Below are 13,139 nucleotides of genomic sequence, written 5' to 3'. Positions count from 1 at the left end.
AGCCACCCACACACACACTCAGTATCCCATACAAATACTTGGGCAACCAATCAATAACCCATATAGTTACTCATATAGCTACTTATCAACACATGCAACAGTTTACAGAACAACAGACATAATGATGCACAAATTAAGACAGTTTAGTCACTAACCCATGCACTCAGTGAGACACATTTAATCACTCACTCATACAGTCAGTCATGCACCTACTAAATCCTTCATCCAGACACTTATACATCCACTCATTCTTCAATATGTAAGACATATTTTAACTTTACAGAAACATACAGTCACTGGATGTTGTCATCAGTGATGTCATCAGTGATGTCATTTGAGATGTCATCAGTGATGTCACTGACCATGTCATGAATGATGTAATATGTGACATCATCAGCAGTGGATTGCGGGTGCGCGATATATAGTTAGTGCAACTAACTATATATGGAATTTCAATGGTTTTGTGTGAGTAAAATAAGGTTTTGTAAATGCGAATTCCTAACTATATATGGTCTATAACCTATGGTTTTTTCAGTGAATTTTCAAGGTTTTGTAAATGCTAATTCCTAACTATATATGGTCTATAACCTACGGTTTTTTCAGTGAATTTTCAAGGTTTTGTAAATGCTAATTCCTAACTATATATGGTCTATAGCCTATGGTTTTTTCAGTGAATATATATATATACATACATATATAAACATATATCATCTGTATATCTACATATAAATACAAACATAAATGCATGCATACATATACTTATATGCATTTTAGGGTTGTTAGGGCGTTTTCGTGTGTATTATGTTGCTTTTTTAGGGCTTTTGGGTCAATTAAGTAGGGTTCCCGGAGCCTAGGGCTGAGGGGCCGGTTCAGTTTCGTGCGTATTGGTGTTGGCAAGGTTTTGAGGGATTTTGGCGGTTTTTGGTCGAGATTTGGCCGTTTTATGGCTTTTTTTTGTGTTTGTGGGGGGGCGCGTATTCGGGTTGAAATTCGTCCCCGTTCCAGTGGATGGATTGAGCTGATTTTTGGTGAGATGTTAGGGAATCGCTGGAACTAGTGTCCAGCCAAGTTTGAAGCGGATCGGAGCAGTGGAAGTGCTTTAAAGAGCAATTTTTGTGCGGAGTAGCGAATTGTCATGTTATTCAATGGGAGTTTTTGGTGCGCATGGAGAAGGTGAATTTGGGATGTTCCAGTTGCGCTAGAGGGACGGGGCTTGGGTGAGCTGTAGGGAGAGTGGATCGGCAGGTGTGCCGAATTTTTGGGATTTGTTGGCCGAAGGGAAGGGTGTGCTTGGGCAAAGTCGATTTGGTGAAAACGGTGCGTTATTTACATGAAAGTTGAAAAAACACTAATAAAAGCAAAGCTAAAAAGCCACCTCATTACAAACAGAATGGCTTTAACTTAAATGAGGGCGCGATCTATTGCATTTTCAATGCTTGTTTACTTTGGTTCCATCAAGAAGGCATTCAGATGTGTCACACATTTGCCATAAATTCTGAATGTTAGCACTCTAGTTGCACATTAGATCACTGTAGTAAAGCTACTGCTCACCAGGGACGTCTGCTGCTGGTATTCAAAGTGCATGTTTCAGTCTGCATGTCAGAATTTTTTTAATGAAATAGAAGAGGATTTGAGAAGTCACTCAAAATGATCCCTAATTTTTCTTTCTGAAGCACTAATCATACTTTCTATGGCAAAATTAACCCCCTCATGTTGTTCCTTTTTAAATTGAGTGTTTTCAGACTTACCACTTCATTCCAATCAAGATGGCTTCTGGTGTGCCATACTTTTGTCATAAGTAAGACTGTTAGCGCTCTAGTTGTTCTTTAGAACACTCTGGGACATTCTGTCATTGGGCTATACTTGGGGTACATCTGGGTGATATTTGGGCTACATTTAGGCTCTTTTGTCTCTGGTGGCCATCTTGCGAGACTATGTCAGAATTTTTTAATGAAATTGAAGAGGGTTTGAGAAGTCACTCAAAATGTGCCCTAATTTTTCTTTCTGCAGCACTAATCATAATTCATATGGCAAAATATACCCCCTCATTTTGTTCCTTTTTAAATTAAATGTTTTAAGAGTTACCACTTTATTCCAATCAAGATGGCTTCAGGTGTGCCATACCTTTGTAATAAGTAGGACTGTTAGCGCTCTAGTTGTTCTTTAGAACACTCTGGGACATTCTGTCATTGGGCTATACTTGGGCTACATCTGGGTGATATTTGGGCTACATTTGGGCTCTTTTGTCTCTGGTGGCCATTTTGGGAGACTGCATGTCAGAACTTTTTAATGAAATAGAAGAGGATTTGAAAAGTCACTCAAAATGTGCCCTAATTTTTCATTCTGCAGCACTAATCATACTTTCTATGGCAAAATATACCCCCTCATGTTGTTTCTTTTTAAATTAAATGTTTTAAGAGTTACCACTTTATTCCAATCAAGATGGCTTCAGGTGTGCCATACCTTTGTAATAAGTAGGACTGTTAGCGCTCTAGTTGTTCTTTAGAACACTCTGGGACATTCTGTCATTGGGCTATACTTGGGCTACATCTGGGTGATATTTGGGCTACATTTGGGCTCTTTTGTCTCTGGTGGCCATTTTGGGAGACTGCATGTCAGAATGTTTTAATGAAATAGAAAAGGATTTGAGAAGTCACTCAAAATGTGCCCTAATTTTTCATTCTGCAGCACTAATCATACTTTCTATGGCAAAATATACCCCTTCATGTTGTTTCTTTTTAAATTAAATGTTTTAAGAGTTACCACTTTATTCCAATCAAGATGGCTTCAGGTGTGCCATACCTTTGTAATAAGTAGGACTGTTAGCGCTCTAGTTGTTCTTTAGAACACTCTAGGAGGCTGCAGTAGAACACAAAGGAATCAACTGACAGTCTCTGTCCTTGTTGGATGTACATGTTTTACTGAGAATGTCAGACTTCATTTTCACATGACTGAGAAAGATAATGTGAATTTACAGAAAATATGCTTTCAGTTTAGCTTATAGATCCCCTTCCAAACCACTGAGGGAAAATCATGAGATATTAGTTTTCTTTCAAACAATATTCATGATATCACAGCAGAAGGTTTTTTCACATGGTAAAATCACCTTAGAACCCACCACAATTCCTAAAACGAGTATGGTACCATCAACAAATGATTTATAATGTAACTAAAGTCCTAAAACCCTCTATTAACTACAATGCTTTTTAATGAGGTGATATCATGTATATTGGTCCCAAGATGGCTGCCAACACTTCTTGGATGAAGTGCTGACAGCCAATCAGATCAGATGTGTGGTTAGGCTCCGCCCAGATATATATATTTTTTTGAACCTAAATTACTCAAAATCCACTGGAGCACATATATTGAGACCTAGCAAAGGCACATCAGGCTAACAGTCCCTACAATTTTGCCAAGTTTCGTGCAAATCCATTCAGCCGTTCGAGCTAAAAGTGAGGCCAACCGCCCTATGGAAATTAACATGGGAAAAATGCGTTTTGGGACCCCCCTTTTTTCTCGGCCCCCCCTTGATGAAACCCCCCCAAATTGTCAGGGGCTGCTCAGAAACAAAATGTTCCATTTTCCTGAAAATTTCAGCCAATTCCGTCCACAAACGCCAAAGTTATTAGACATAGAATTTTCAAAAATCCCATAGAGAAAAAATCCTAACTATATATACCTACTGGCGACCGCCAGTAGGTAATATATATATATATATATATATATATATATATATATATATATATATATGTGTGTTTCTTTGAGTGTGTATGTGTTTTATTTTCACAGTAACATATTTTAAATATTAAAGAAATGTGTATGATGTAAAATAAATAATTGTCATTCTACACTGTATATACAAATATATATATTGATATAAACACAATCACAAATATATTGTGCGTATATATGTGTTTGTGTATTAAAAATATATAAATATATAGCATTAAATATTAGTGGAATTTATATAATTTAGATTATATTAAATTAATATATTTTTTTTATTTACATTTTTTTGGAGCTTTTGATACTTTACTTCATCATTACAAAATCACAGGGAGAAAGGACTGACAGCTGGGAGTGAATCATACTTAGCAGCTCATCAAAATGCATATTCAAACAAACATCCGAAAGAAAAAACGACAAGATTGAATAAGAGCATATGTACAAAATTCAAATCAGAGTTGATAAAAACTACTGAAGCAAATATGTCTAGTACATAGCTTGGTGAATAGAGAGGAAAAATGATATCCAAACGCATCGCAGCAATCCAAAGAAACAACTATATAATTCTCAGGGAACGAATCAACACAACTATGCAATAGAATCAATATCCAATTCAACATATTCCTAAAGTGCTAAACTTGTGCATGTACAAAACCAATAAACTGCTTAAAGCGTGCATATATATAATTTCCAGAGTTTCAGATGGATTGCATAGCAAGCTCTGCTTATTACCAATGGTGCAGCCATCACCTTCTCAATAGCAAATGTACTATATAAACTGATTACTCAGTATATTCATGACCCATAAAAGCACTGTTCATCTGTCGTGATTTAACTTTCTTCAACTGAAATGTATGGGATAACAGTTGCATGCGAACACATATACAAGATTGATATTTAAAAACGTGAATGTACATTTGAAGTGGTTGGCCAACACAGAACTTGCGCAAAAAATCTTGCCCCCAGCTAATGTGCCCATTTTTATACATGCACCGACACTTTAACGCTTCGTTATAACGAGTAGAATAGCAATGCTGATGTTTTTAATAAATACGGTATAGCTATTAAATTACTCACAAGATACTGTCAATCTTTGTCATAGAGGTCCAAAGTCACTAGTCAACATTTTTTATCATGTGTAAGCATTTCTATATGTCATATTGACTTTATGATATATTTTTTAAATCTCATCAAATTTTATTTTTAATGGTATGTTAATTGCTTTGTTTTATATGTTTTATTAATTTGCAATGGCTTTAATTAGTCAAGCAAACAAAAATTATAATAAACTTGAAACTTGAAACAGTAGTGCAACCTGGGGCCTACCAGCGGAGGGTAACCAAATCCGAAGGGCTCCCCGGATTTTCTCATCTTTCTGCCTGGCCTGCCTAAATTTGTACTCATAAAGAGCAGATACTAAGTTAAAAACTGACTCTCTACTAGTGCTACTGCCCTAGGGAAGGGTGGTGGTAGAGATGGTCTCTGGTCAGTACAGGGTTGTTCTAATCTTGTTGTGCATCTGGGAGGACATGGGATTAGGGATTAGGGCTCGCTAGGTTTAACCGGTTAGACATAAATGGCTAAAAGGCAGATATTACTCACTTCCTATTGTGCATGTGTTAGAACTGGCTATTTCTGGTTGGCTAAGGCTGACGCCAAAGCCCGGCAGAAACCACCATTCTAGTCAGGGCAAGGGAGTCACACGCCAAGATAACCCCAGCTCACCCCCTTGGTAGCTTGGCACGAGCAGACAGGCTTATCCCGGGGGAAATGTGTAAAGCATTTGCGCCCGCACACACCAGCAACAACATCAGGTTCTGAGCTGGGATGGTGCAGTGAGATAAATAACGGTGATGGATCAAGCCCTGATCTTTGGACTGGGTAAGAGTGGTCTGTTTAATTCAGACACTCTGTTCATCACCACCCCCTTTTCTGAATCGTTTTTGGCCACTATAGGTGTGGCAGGGTATACTCAGACATGAGTCCCTTTCTCACAGCACCATCAGGATTCAAGCAAGCCGGGCCGAAGACGGCTGAAATGCCAGAAACCGGTCCCCGGTAGCTTGTCTCCTTTCTGGTGAAGAATTGGCTTGGTAGTTTAGTCTGCCCTGTTCCCATGATGCACTGGGCCAGGGACAGACTGATTTGCATATAGCCAGGTTCTGAGCTGGGAAGGTGCAGTGAGATAAATAACGGTGATGGATCAAGCCCTGATCTTTGGACTGGGTAAGAGTGGTCTGCTTAATTCAGACACTCTGTTCATCACCACCCCCTTTTCTGAATCGTTTTTGGCCACTATAGGTGTGGCAGGGTATACTCAGACATGAGTCCCTTTCTCACAGCACCATCAGGATTCAAGCAAGCCGGGCCGAAGACGGCTGAAATGCCAGAAACCGGTCCCCGGTAGCTTGTCTCCTTTCTGGTGAAGAATTGGCTTGGTAGTTTAGTCTGCCCTGTTCCCATGATGCACTGGGCCAGGGACAGACTGATTTGCATATAGCCAGGTTCTGAGCTGGGATGGTGCAGTGAGATAAATAACGGTGATGGATCAAGCCCTGATCTTTGGACTGGGTAAGAGTGGTCTGCTTAATTCAGACACTCTGTTCATCACCACCCCCTTTTCTGAATCGTTTTTGGCCACTATAGGTGTGGCAGGGTATACTCAGACATGAGTCCCTTTCTCACTGCACCATCAGGATTCAAGCAAGCCAGGCCGAAGACGGCTGAAATGCCAGAAACCGGTCCCCGGTAGCTTGTCTCCTTTCTGGTGAAGAATTGGCTTAGTAGTTTAGTCTGCCCTGTTCCCATGATGCACTGGGCCAGGGACAGACTGATTTGCATATAGCCAGGTTCTGAGCTGGGATGGTGCAGTGAGATAAATAACGGTGATGGATCAAGCCCTGATCTTTGGACTGGGTAAGAGTGGTCTGCTTAATTCAGACACTCTGTTCATCACCACCCCCTTTTCTGAATCGTTTTTGGCCACTATAGGTGTGGCAGGGTATACTCAGACATGAGTCCCTTTCTCACAGCACCATCAGGATTCAAGCAAGCCGGGCCGAAGACGGCTGAAATGCCAGAAACCGGTCCCCGGTAGCTTGTCTCCTTTCTGGTGAAGAATTGGCTTGGTAGTTTAGTCTGCCCTGTTCCCATGATGCACTGGGCCAGGGACAGACTGATTTGCATATAGCCAGGTTCTGAGCTGGGATGGTGCAGTGAGATAAATAACGGTGATGGATCAAGCCCTGATCTTTGGACTGGGTAAGAGTGGTCTGCTTAATTCAGACACTCTGTTCATCACCACCCCCTTTTCTGAATCGTTTTTGGCCACTATAGGTGTGGCAGGGTATACTCAGACATGAGTCCCTTTCTCACTGCACCATCAGGATTCAAGCAAGCCGGGCCGAAGACGGCTGAAATGCCAGAAACCGGTCCCCAGTAGCTTGTCTCCTTTCTGGTGAAGAATTGGCTTAGTAGTTTAGTCTGCCCTGTTCCCATGATGCACTGGGCCAGGGACAGACTGATTTGCATATAGCCAGGTTCTGAGCTGGGATGGTGCAGTGAGATAAATAACGGTGATGGATCAAGCCCTGATCTTTGGACTGGGTAAGAGTGGTCTGCTTAATTCAGACACTCTGTTCATCACCACCCCCTTTTCTGAATCGTTTTTGGCCACTATAGGTGTGGCAGGGTATACTCAGACATGAGTCCCTTTCTCACTGCACCATCAGGATTCAAGCAAGCCGGGCCGAAGACGGCTGAAATGCCAGAAACCGGCCCCCGGTAGCTTGTCTCCTTTCTGGTGAAGAATTGGCTTGGTAGTTTAGTCTGCCCTGTTCCCATGATACACTGGGCCAGGGACAGACTGATTTGCATATAGCCAGGTTCTGAGCTGGGATGGTGCAGTGAGATAAATAACGGTGATGGATCAAGCCCTGATCTTTGGACTGGGTAAGAGTGGTCTGCTTAATTCAGACACTCTGTTCATCACCACCCCCTTTTCTGAATCGTTTTTGGCCACTATAGGTGTGGCAGGGTATACTCAGACATGAGTCCCTTTCTCACTGCACCATCAGGATTCAAGCAAGCCGGGCCGAAGACGGCTGAAATGCCAGAAACCGGCCCCCGGTAGCTTGTCTCCTTTCTGGTGAAGAATTGGCTTGGTAGTTTAGTCTGCCCTGTTCCCATGATGCACTGGGCCAGGGACAGACTGATTTGCATATAGCCAGGTTCTGAGCTGGGATGGTGCAGTGAGATAAATAACGGTGATGGATCAAGCCCTGATCTTTGGACTGGGTAAGAGTGGTCTGCTTAATTCAGACACTCTGTTCATCACCACCCCCTTTTCTGAATCGTTTTTGGCCACTATAGGTGTGGCAGGGTATACTCAGACATGAGTCCCTTTCTCACTGCACCATCAGGATTCAAGCAAGCCGGGCCGAAGACGGCTGAAATGCCAGAAACCGGTCCCCGGTAGCTTGTCTGGTGAAGAATTGGCTTAGTAGTTTAGTCTGCCCTGTTCCCATGATGCACTGGGCCAGGGACAGACTGATTTGCATATAGCCAGGTTCTGAGCTGGGATGGTGCAGTGAGATAAATAACGGTGATGGATCAAGCCCTGATCTTTGGACTGGGTAAGAGTGGTCTGCTTAATTCAGACACTCTGTTCATCACCACCCCCTTTTCTGAATCGTTTTTGGCCACTATAGATGTGGCAGGGTATACTCAGACATGAGTCCCTTTCTCACTGCACCATCAGGATTCAAGCAAGCCGGGCCGAAGACGGCTGAAATGCCAGAAACCGGTCCCCGGTAGCTTGTCTCCTTTCTGGTGAAGAATTGGCTTGGTAGTTTAGTCTGCCCTGTTCCCATGATGCACTGGGCCAGGGACAGACTGATTTGCATATAGCCAGGTTCTGAGCTGGGATGGTGCAGTGAGATAAATAACGGTGATGGATCAAGCCCTGATCTTTGGACTGGGTAAGAGTGGTCTTCTTAATTCAGACACTCTGTTCATCACCACCCCCTTTTCTGAATCGTTTGTGGGCACTTTAGGTGTGGCAGGGTATACTCAGACATGAGTCCCTTTCTCACTGCACCATCAGGATTCAAGCAAGCCGGGCCGAAGACGGCTGAAATGCCAGAAACCGGTCCCCGGTAGCTTGTCTCCTTTCTGGTGAAGAATTGGCTTGGTAGTTTAGTCTGCCCTGTTCCCATGATGCACTGGGCCAGGGACAGACTGATTTGCATATAGCCAGGTTCTGAGCTGGGATGGTGCAGTGAGATAAATAACGGTGATGGATCAAGCCCTGATCTTTGGACTGGGTAAGAGTGGTCTGCTTAATTCAGACACTCTGTTCATCACCACCCCCTTTTCTAAATCGTTTTTGGCCACTATAGGTGTGGCAGGGTATACTCAGACATGAGTCCATTTCTCACTGCACCATCAGGATTCAAGCAAGCCGGGCCGAAGACGGCTGAAATGCCAGAAACCGGTCCCCGGTAGCTTGTCTCCTTTCTGGTGAAGAATTGGCTTGGTAGTTTAGTCTGCCCTGTTCCCATGATGCACTTTGCCAGGGACAGACTGATTTGCATATAGCCAGGTTCTGAGCTGGGATGGTGCAGTGAGATAAATAACGGTGATGGATCAAGCCCTGATCTTTGGACTGGGTAAGAGTGGTCTGCTTAATTCAGACACTCTGTTCATCACCACCCCCTTTTCTGAATCGTTTTTGGCCACTATAGATGTGGCAGGGTATACTCAGACATGAGTCCCTTTCTCACTGCACCATCAGGATTCAAGCAAGCCGGGCCGAAGACGGCTGAAATGCCAGAAACCGGTCCCCGGTAGCTTGTTTCCTTTCTGGTGAAGAATTGGCTTGGTAGTTTAGTCTGCCCTGTTCCCATGATGCATTGGGCCAGGGACAGACTGATTTGCATATAGCCAGGTTCTGAGCTGGGATGGTGCAGTGAGATAAATAACGGTGATGGATCAAGCCCTGATCTTTGGACTGGGTAAGAGTGGTCTGCTTAATTCAGACACTCTGTTCATCACCACCCCCTTTTCTGAATCATTTTTATACATGCACCAACACTTTAACGCTGCGTTATAATGAGTAGAATAGCAATGCTGATGTTTTTAATAAATACGGTATAGCTATTAAATTACTCACAAGATACTGTCAATCTTTGTCATTGAGGTCCAAAGTCACTAGTCAACATTTTTTTATCATGTGTAAGCATTTCTATATGTCATATTGACTTTATGATATATTTTTTAAATCTCATCAAATTTTATTTTGAATGGTATGTTAATTGCTTTGTTTTATATGTTTTATTAATTTGCAATGGCTTTAATTAGTCAAGCAAACAAAAATTATAATAAACTTGAAACTTGAAACAGTAGTGCAACCTGGGGCCTACCAGCGGAGGGTAACCAAATCCGAAGGGCTCCCCGGATTTTCTCATCTTTCTGCCTGGCCTGCCTAAATTTGTACTCATAAAGAGCAGATACTAAGTTAAAAACTGACTCTCTACTAGTGCTACTGCCCTAGGGAAGGGTGGTGGTAGAGATGGTCTCTGGTCAGTACAGGGTTGTTCTAATCTTGTTGTGCATCTGGGAGGACATGGGATTAGGGATTAGGGCTCGCTAGGTTTAACCGGTTAGACATAAATGGCTAAAAGGCAGATATTACTCACTTCCTATTGTGCATGTGTTAGAACTGGCTATTTCTGGTTGGCTAAGGCTGACGCCAAAGCCCGGCAGAAACCACCATTCTAGTCAGGGCAAGGGAGTCACACGCCAAGATAACCCCAGCTCACCCCCTTGGTAGCTTGGCACGAGCAGACAAGCTTATCCCGGGGGAAATGTGTAAAGCATTTGCGCCCGCACACACCAGCAACAACATCCTAGGCACACCACAAAAGGAACTCCACACAAGGTTATATAAAAATAACTTCTGTATTGTAAGAACACATCAGATAGAAGTCACACATGTACATCGTGCCAACTGGCACAGGCAATATTCACAAGGTATTATGTACAGGACAGGGCCACATGGGCCACTGTCAGAATCAGCACTTAGTAGAAATAGCACTTCTAGAACATAGAATATAGGATATAAAATCACTTGTAGCACAAATCAGCAAGTATAGCACACAACTAGTAACTACTGGTAACAGGTAAGTACCACCTACGCAACCCTAACCACCTTAGGAGAATGTCACACAGGGAATCAGGACCTCACTAGGACCACCTGTACTAGAAAGAACAACCAACTAAGTATCGCAATACGATTAGGGGTATAAGCAAGAACACATTACACATGATGCATCACAACATTCAGAGGTGCAGGGAAGGAAAAACACATGATGCATAAAACATACATTCAGCGGTGTCAGAACAAGGCACATGATGCATCAAAATCACATTCAGAGGTGCAGGGAAGGAAAAACACATGATGCATAAACCAACACATTCAGAGGTGTAAAATCAAGGAAGACACATGATGCATAAAAACATTCAGGGGTGCCAGAACATAACTCAATAGCGCCAAAACACATGATGCCCAAAAACATTCAGAGGTGTAAGATCAAGGTGCATAATCATTAAATGCATTACATTTCCTAGCACCACATCACATTGCACAAAACTCACATTAGGTAATTACCATCACATAGATAATCACATGGTGCCTAAATAAAATCACATACCAGCCCCCATCTAATAAAGGGACTAAAGAGCCCTGTGTCCAGAATGTCAGGGTGCGCTGCCAATGCAGCGCCAGTCAGGGGTGCGCCACCGGCGCAAAACCTAAATGTTGCAGGTGCCCACTACTTGCTGGGCACATGGGAACAATCACAAGACCTACACGGTGCAGCTGCCCACTAATTGCTGGGCAGCTGGGAATCAAAACTGCGACAGGGTCCTCACTGACCCTAGAACAGAACTGCGCCAACTGTTGGAGCCACACAGGCTCTGAAAACACTTGTGTCCATGTTGGAGCCACAGAGGCTCTGACATAACACATGCCCCAAACATTGGAGCCACACAGGCTCTGAAACTATGTGTCCCCAGGGCCCTCTGGGCCCCCCTAAATCACGCTGGAGCCTCAGGGGCTCTGAAACAAAATATGCCCTCAGGGAGCCTCTCGGGGCTCTAGACTACGTTGGGGCGACCCGCTGCCAACCGGGGCCACCCTAATTGCACCGGCCTCACGGTGCCACACGGGGCTCAACTGGATGCTGCCAACATGCCCTGACGCCCCCTTGGACTACCACAGCCCCCGGAACTTCCCCCTGGCCCGACAACACTCACCGGGCTCCTTCAGACGCAGGACAGGCGCCGGGATCCTCTCCAGTTCACCGGGGATCCTGGCAGTGCAGCCGAAGAGCACCCAAACCTCGGGGCACTCTTGGACATTACGGCTGGCGCCTGCAGGGCTTTCCCTTCGCATGGGAGCCCCGCAAAATCAGGCGCCATCCTCCTTCCGCCAGATTCTCCTTCTGGCGGCCCCAGGGCTCTCCCTCGCTCACGGGAGCCCCGGGCCGTGGCGACCCTCACTAGGCCAGCTTCTCCTCCTCTGACGGGCACCAGCCAATCCCCATGCAGCAGCGGGCGGGACTTCCATGCAAAACCGGAAGTCCCGCCCCGAGTCAGGCGCTTTGGTGCCTGCCTTCCTGTTTTTGCGGTGCGAGTGCCGCGGCGGTGGTTTTAACGGGCACAGAGAGGGGGTAAGCACCCTCGAAAGTCAAATAAAAGGCAGAAGCGAGGTAGGCACTCGCTAGGGCGCCATACATGGGGTAGCACCCGAAATTACAAAAATAAAGTGCACACGAAGCACTTGGGGGCAAACAAAGGGCAGGAGCACTTCCCTCAGAGGAAAAATGACAGCGCTCTGCCCAGAAAGGGAAAATAAAGCGCTCACAGGGAGCTAGGGGCACAGAAAGCACGAGGCTCCCCAGGAATGCCCCCCCCCCCTCAGAAACCAGGGGCCCAGCAACAAGGCCCTCCTAGGAGCAGAGGGCAGGAGGGTCAAAAGGAAGTCCTTCAGCCCCCAAGCAAAGCAGAGGGGTCCCTAAAACAAAGTCCATCCAGCAAAGAAAAGTCCTCCAATCCCCCCAGGCAAAGCAAGGGGGGTCCCAGCACAGAGTCCATCAGGTATCCAGGGGCTGGGCAGGGCCCAGGAAGGCAAGCTTTCCCCTGAGCCCAAGCAGCTGCACGCCCCTGGCAGGATTCAAGTCAGAAAACAAGAACATTTTGTAAGGGGACACAGACCCTTTTTATACAGAGAAATCCTTTGTCTAGCAGGGTGCAGGCAGTGTGAGAACCAGCTAGAACTGGATATAGGGAATTCCTTTCACTGGCCAGGCTAGGGACATCAGACGGACCCCAGGGGGTGGAGCCAGCATTGT

This window comes from Lissotriton vulgaris, chromosome 10, assembly GCF_964263255.1.
Source record: "Lissotriton vulgaris chromosome 10, aLisVul1.2, whole genome shotgun sequence".
Classification (NCBI taxonomy): Eukaryota; Metazoa; Chordata; class Amphibia; order Caudata; family Salamandridae; genus Lissotriton; species Lissotriton vulgaris.
The sequence above is the reverse complement of the archived record's forward strand: the minus strand, read 5'-3'. Positions refer to the sequence as shown.